This window comes from Grampus griseus (genome assembly GCF_964374135.1).
Source record: "Grampus griseus genome assembly, chromosome: 18".
In the NCBI taxonomy this organism is placed as follows: Eukaryota; Metazoa; Chordata; class Mammalia; order Artiodactyla; family Delphinidae; genus Grampus; species Grampus griseus.
Genome location: NC_139012.1, coordinates 3464336 through 3471688, shown reverse-complemented (window position 1 = coordinate 3471688; position 7353 = coordinate 3464336). Strand labels below are relative to the sequence as shown.

Here is a 7353-nt window from a genome sequence, read left to right as displayed (position 1 = left end):
CTGAAAGATTTCCTGTGAGGTACTTTTAAGCAGATTCACCTACCCACTGAGATTCAAAATTTCACCTGGAAATCACAGTGGCAGAAATATCTACATTCTTATATTTTGAAATTCTCCAATATTTCAAGGGAAGCAGTGAAAATCTTCGGGACTCTGGCTGAGTTCCACAGCCATATTTCACGCAGTGTTTCTCAAATCTGTGTCAGCTCTAGACAAAGGCAATGAATCGTACTAGTCTATAAGCAGAGGAAGCAATTTCATCATTTAATAGGGGCCGATCGAATAAACTCTGAGATAATCTGTGACTGTTTTCTCCACATCCAAAGCGGCACATTTAAGTTGTTTAAAGCCAAGTACATTTTACTGTTCTCTTTAGCAGAAAAATATCCCGAAAGGGACTAAGTTACTACTCTCTGTGGTCTTCGGTAGGGGTGTGTCTAAGACAAAGTAAGACCTTAAGAATTAAATGTATCCCCAATTCACACAGCCTTTGCCTTGGGTCTCCTAACATCCGAGAGCTGCTTGGAATGATAAAGGGGTACCCATGTCACAGGAGACCCAGGGCACTGCCACAGGGAAGCCAAGGAATCATTGTCTTTTGTGGCTGTGAACCAGGTGGGAAAATGAGGAGAATTTTTTTTTTTGAAGTGTGAAATTTACCAAGTCAAGATTTAAAACTATACCCTGTCCCAATAACATGGGTTCTGAACCATTTTTCTTCTGAATCAAAATCCAAGTAGAACTTAGATGTTGCTGACATCATGGCTGGAATTCTGAGTTTGAAAACTGATGTTCAAATAAAATAATGAAACCGAATTGTGTTTTCCATTAGAAGCAATCTGGAGCTCAAAATAATTTTCTCTGTGTATTTATAGCATTTAAACATCCACGTGGATTGCTGTTGCACTGGGCTTGTGTCTGAATTTGTGACCCAAAACACGAGCCCTGTGCAGAGAACTACACACACACACACACACACACACACACACACACACACACACCCCCCAGGCTGTCTGCTGGGCTGGCCCTGTTAATCACCCCGAGGACACAGCCGTTGTTTTGTGTGTCGTGTTTTACACCAGGGCATCGTGGCACTCTCAGCGCTGCGGTGCTGCACTGACTGTCTGGCCTGTGGAGACCTTTCTGTCTGGGACAGTACCATTCTGTCTAGACAGGGAGAGACCACTTACTTTGGTTGTTTTTCCCAACACCAGAAGCAGGCTCCTGCAGCCCTTCGCTGAGGCTTCCTTTCACAAACGTTTAAATTCCCAAAGTGCTTGTCACTGCAATGCTGCAAAGGTCGCACTGCGACTCCTGACCCTGTGTCTGTCCCCGGATTCCGTAGAGCGCTCGGCCCCTCCCGCCCCGAGCGGCTGGCTGCAGGCAGAGCCTCCTGCAGCCCTTATCTGTGAAACCGTTTGCTTGCAGATGAGGAACACAATTTTCCTTGCTGGGAAGGAGAGTGAGCCTGATTGTCCGAAAAAGACAGAGGTGGGTAAAACGCTGTTGCTTTAGAACAGTTCTGGGGTTCCCGGTTCCCAGTGAGGCCGGGCTGTAAAGGCACCAGCTTTAACCTTAAGACTCAAAACCTTAGATGTGCACCGTGATTGCAAAAAACATGAAGCATCGAATAGAAATATTATAATCCACGCGAAGCTTATGGCTCTGCAGGTGTTAACCCAGCCGTTCAAAGTGCCTTCTCCTATTTAATGAAGGGAATTAGCTCCATAAAAGTTTATACGCTGCGTGTTCCCCATACTGTGTGTGCATTCTTTCTGTCATGCGTTATTCTACTTGCTATAATGAAATCTTCAAAGAACTAAAATGCCCCGTGGCTAACAGATTTTCCAGATCAGACACCGTGGGACAAATAACTTGCCCTTTTTTTTGATTGTACAGAGTGAAAGAGTTTTTATTTTAGTTTTCATTGTGCTTAGACAAAAATCTAGAACTCAGACTTTTTAAAGGATCTCTCAGGAAAAAGAAACCATGGCCTGTTCACTTTGAACTAATCATAAATTCCTATTTCAAAGAACTAATATTCCCCAAAAGGTATATTTTGAAGAGATATTTGGCATAAGAAGTCTTACTATAGCTCATCGAGAACGAAAAATAAAGCCCCATTCCATAGAATTCATCTATTTTTCTCAGAAGATATGCTTTAAAGAGAGATCTTTTTTTTTTTTTTGTTTTTTGCAGTACGCGGGCCTCTCACTGTCGTGGTCTCTCCCGTTGCGGAGCACAGGCTCTGGACACACAGGCTCAGCGGCCATGGCTCACGGGCACAGCCGCTCCACGGCATGTGGAATCTTCCTGGACTGGGGCACGAACCCGTGTCCCCTGCATCACCAGGCGGACTCTTAACCACTGCGCCACCAGGGAAGCCCCAATCTTTTCTTTTTTGTTTAGAAAAAAGAGCCAACTATATCCCTCTACGCCAGGAATGTATAAGAAAGAGTAGCCCAATTTGATCTAGGGTATCTAATTCCTTATCTACATTTGCAAAATTAATTTTAAAGATTCACACTGGTTTTGCTAGGGGTCCACGTGGATGCATGTTAAGGCCCTGACCTGCTGCCCAGTGGTAGGGAGGGCACCTGCCGCCCGTCCCTCCGATGGCCCCATCTTCTCAGCTAGTCTTTTGCACATGTATATTTGTGTCACCACAGCTTTGATCAATTTATTAACAATTTGATACTTGAAGATGTTAAAGTGAAGTCATTTGCTTTTTTGGCTCCCATCTGACTGATGATGATGATAATAATAATAATTTATAATAATGCAGAGAGATGTATGGTTAAGACTCAGGATTATGCAACAAGTTTGAGAATAGGAAAAATTGTAACATTTTTATGAAGATCCTAAACTTATACGTCCTTGTGTCTGTCAATTCTAATAATAAGCATATTAAAAAGTATCATTCTTGTCCTGAATAGTGCTTTGCACTTTGTTGGCATTAAATTGTGTGTGTGTGTGTGAGTGAGAGAGAGAGAGACAGAGACAGAGAGAGAGGAAGGAAAGAAGGAAAGAAGGAGGAGAGTAAAGGATGGAGAATATTTAAACACAATTGCTGGCCAGTTGTTCCAAGTAGTAAATTCTTGGGGAGTTGCAGTCATTCCCAACTAACAAAATGAAAGCTTACGGATACAAAACAGTTTCTTGCAGAAACTGCGCTTTAATTTGGCACCTTAACTGACAGTTTTGGGAAGAAAATGGATATCGTCATATTTGAAAATTTCCAAATATTCTCTCATGCTCAGCTGTCTTAGAACATGTATTCAAATGAGTCACATCCTGAGAAACTGAGGCAAAAAGTGAACTCAGATTATTTGCATAAAATCAAGGAAACATTAGGAAAAAAAAAAGCCTTTCCAGAATTCTTGCGTTAAGGCATCTTATCTTTTAATCATGCCATATACAACATAATTTCCACAGTTTATCCTGAGGTTTCTTTTCCTTCTTCTGTTTTGATAATAAATTTCCCAGGAAATTGCCCTATAACTGCCACATAAGGGAGACAGATGTTCCAAAGAAAAGAGCAATTTTATTTTATAAGATATCTTTTAACATATGCACGTGAAGTCTCGTAAATTGTCAAAAGAGTAGCAACGTTGAATAAAAGGTAAGCCTATAACAGAATTCAGAAAATGTGACTCTGCAGAAAGCTAATATAATATAATTACGTAAGGATCAAAATTTATCAAAGCAAAGAATTTTGAGTACCTAGAGAAATGATGGGCAACGTACCTCTTATGTAGTCTTGTCTCATTTCCCCGAAATATAACCTCTCAAACTTGATGTTCTATCACCAGGTATGACTCTGGTCCCTTTGGGGAAAAAAAGGTTTTTTTCCTTGATTATAAAAGTAAAAATATTTTGGAAAAAAATAATAGCATAAAAGGAGAAAGTAAGAATTTCTCACCATACCATCACTTGAATAGAACCAATATTAATGTCGTGTTTATTTCCAGTTCTATTTGTTCCTAGAGAAATAGGAGGAATCGTTTGACAAACATAAATATGAATGTGTTTGGTTTCTCTCATTTTCATTTGTGAGACAGTCACTGTAGTCTCCCCAGGACACAGCTGCCTTGAGGAAATGAAGATTTTATGTCAGAGATGCCCAGAGAAAGATGCAGCTTCTGACACTCAAAACGGGCCTCTTTCCCTCACATAAGACACTGCTGAGAAAGACAAGGATTTTGTTTGTTTTCATCTCACGCTCAGAGAGGTCAGTGATTCGCACTTCACAGTTCTCGGGGCATTTTCATCATCCTTCTGCCCTGAGAAAGGATTTTCTCAATTCCTCCATCTCCACCTTTGACGTGTCAAGCAAGTGTCAGGCTTGGTGGATTGGGGTTCAGGATTACACTGGAGCCTTTGAGCTCCAGATAAACAGGAACGGCAAGGTGGGAGTCAAACTTTTCTGGTGGGGTCCATGTGGGGGGAATGAGTAGAAAATCAAAAGGTTTAAGACTTGGTTGCCAAGGGAGAGGAGGGATGGGGGAGGGATGGATCGAGAGTGTGGGATTAGCAGATGCAAACTATTATATATAGGATGGATAAACAGCAAGGTCCTACCGTACAGCACAGGGAACTCTATTCAATATCCTGTGATAAACCATAATGGAAAAGAATATGAAAAAGAATGTATATATACGTATAACTGAGTCACTTTGCTGTACAGCAGAAATTAGCACAACACTGAAAATCAACTATACTTCAATAAAATTTTAAAAAAAAAGAAAGAAAATCAAAGGGTTGAGAAGTAGGTGCAGGCTTGAGAGGGACACCTCCTCTCCACCTTTCCTCATCCCACTCTGTGCCTGGAGGTTGGCCAAGGTTGACCTGGATGGACCACATCAGAGAGCTTCCTCTCCCACCAAATCAGCCACAGGAAAGCAAGAAATGAGAAAGTTGGGGAGAGTGAGGTGGGTCTTTGCCCCCAGGGGCCCTACCTGCCCACCTCTGAGAGTTGAGACATCCCTCCACCGCAGACCATGGCTCCTATCTGCTTCATGAGCTACCCTGTACCCCAGTGCTGGACACCACTCCCTCCTCGGAGCCCCTCCATCCCGGGGACCATAAGGGCTTTGTGCAGACACTAGTCCCAGAATGACTTCCCTTTTTTTGGTAGTTTCTGTAAACCAATATGTTTCAAACCCCATGTTTGAAAATAAGGTTTGTTCTATTAAACTCACTCAGATTTTGCATTTGCCTCCTGGGGAGGATCCTGATCTGTACAGAGCAGACACGTGGTTTCCAACTGTCCCTACAAAATGCAAACCCTTTGGAGGGGCAGTGTAATGGAAAAATGGGGGACATCACAGGTAGACAGACCCTCTCTACCTCCCTGAATGAGACTCTTGGCACAAACCTGTGGGGCCCACGGTCAACCTGACCCAGATAAGAAGTCAAAGAATTGGGCTCAGACCACCATCGGAATTAGTTTTCACTCCCAAGCATTCCTGGATCCACAGTCCCCACTGCAGTGTGGTGTGGCTGCCTCTACCATCTATCTATCTATATCTATCTATCTCTATCATCTATCTATCCATCTATCTATTTATCTATCTATCTATCTATCTATCTATCATCTGTCTCTATCTATCTATCTATCTATCTGTCTGTCTATCATCTATCTATCATCTATCTCTATCTATCTATCTATCTATCTATCATCTATCTCTATCTATCTATCTATCTATCTATCTATCTATCTATCTATCTATCATCTATCTCTATCTATCTATCTATCTATCTATCATCTATCATCTATCTCTATCTATCTATCTATCTATCTATCTATTTATCTGTCTTTATCATCTATCATTTATCTATTTATCTACCTCTATCATCTATCTATCTATCATCTATCTATCATCTATTTATCTCTATCATCTATTTATCTATCTCTATCATCTATCTATCTCTATCATCTATCTATCTATCTATATCTATCTTCTATCTATCTATCATCTATCTCTATCATCTATCATTTATCTATTTATCTATCTCTATCATCTATCTATGTCTATCATCTATCTATCTATGTATCTATCATCTATTTATCTCTATCATCTATCTATTTATCTATCTCTATCATCTATCTATCATCTATCTTTCTATCTTTCTTTCTTCCTATTTATCTATCTTTCTATCTATATTTCTATCCACCTCTCCTTCAATGTATCTATTCTTCTCTCTGTACGTCCACAAGAAATATTTAAGTATAGTGTATATTGTAACCTGCATGGGTATCATGAAACTTTTCCATGTCTAATGGTTAAGTGGTTTAATTCTTGGAAAATATGGTCATCAGTAGCTGTTACTTTGATCAGAGGCTGTTTGTACAGAGGTTTTGTGTGTGTGTGTGTGTGCGTGTGTGTTTATGTCAGTCTTTAGAACGTCCAGAGGAGTCCCAGAAGCTCTGAAAGCCCCAAATAGCCACCGTGAGGTCTGAGTCGCTGCCTTTTCTCTCTTCCAGGTGTGTGATATTCTTTAAAGTCACAGGATTCATCTGAACACGGCAACTGAACAGCAGACCTATTGAATAATGGAAGAGATCTGAACACTTTCCACTTATTTCTGTCTTTGGGTGTGTGTTCTTTTGAGGCTCTTGGTCTGGTTTCGGATTTTGCTGCATAGAAAATCCCCACCAAGCTCCCAAATATCATGTCATCAAACAATATTTAGACCCAATTTTGGTTGCTTCTGTGGCAGTCTTTATATAAATCTACTGCATTTATATAAAAATAAAAACACTGTCATGAAAATGTTTATGATGTGTTTTTTGCCTACAACTCTGATTCTTTCTTTAGGAAAATTGTCCAGTAGAGTGAAGTGGAGAAATGCTGAAACACTGTTAAGTGTCTTGAAGTAGGTAGATCAATAAACTATTTTCAGAAAGTCCTATGCATTCACTTCCTTTTTAATTTTTTTGTGTGTTGAATTTTAAAATTTGAAAAAATACGATAAAGAATTCCTGTATATCCTTCACCCCAACTCCCCTTATGATAACAGCTTAGGTAGCCACACTGCAGATACAAAAATTAGAAAAAGATAACATTGGTACACTACTGTTATCTAACTTACACATTTCATTCAAATCTTACCGTTGCATTAGTGTCCATTTTCTGGTCCAGGATAGAATTCAAGGCCGAAAGTTGGTTGCGTTTAGTTGCCGTATTTTGTTAATTTCCTTTAATCTGGATATTTTCGGGGTCTGTCCTTCGAGACCTTGACACTCTGGAGGACTAGTGGTCAGCTGTTTCATCTAAGTTCCTCCGTTCCGGTTTGCTGGGCATTTCCTCAAGACTACATGTCAGGGTTGCATTCTCTACAGAAGAGATG

General features: G+C 40.4%; 1 long non-coding RNA gene across 1 annotated transcript; it reads left to right on the top strand.

The window, feature by feature from the left end:
* Nucleotides 1-1351: 1351 nt before the first annotated feature.
* Nucleotides 1352-6854, top strand: LOC309836102. The gene is made up of 3 exons (XR_014298097.1): nucleotides 1352-1491; nucleotides 4062-4231; nucleotides 6488-6854. It is a non-coding gene; the product is annotated as an uncharacterized lncRNA (long non-coding RNA).
* Nucleotides 6855-7353: the final 499 nt, after the last annotated feature.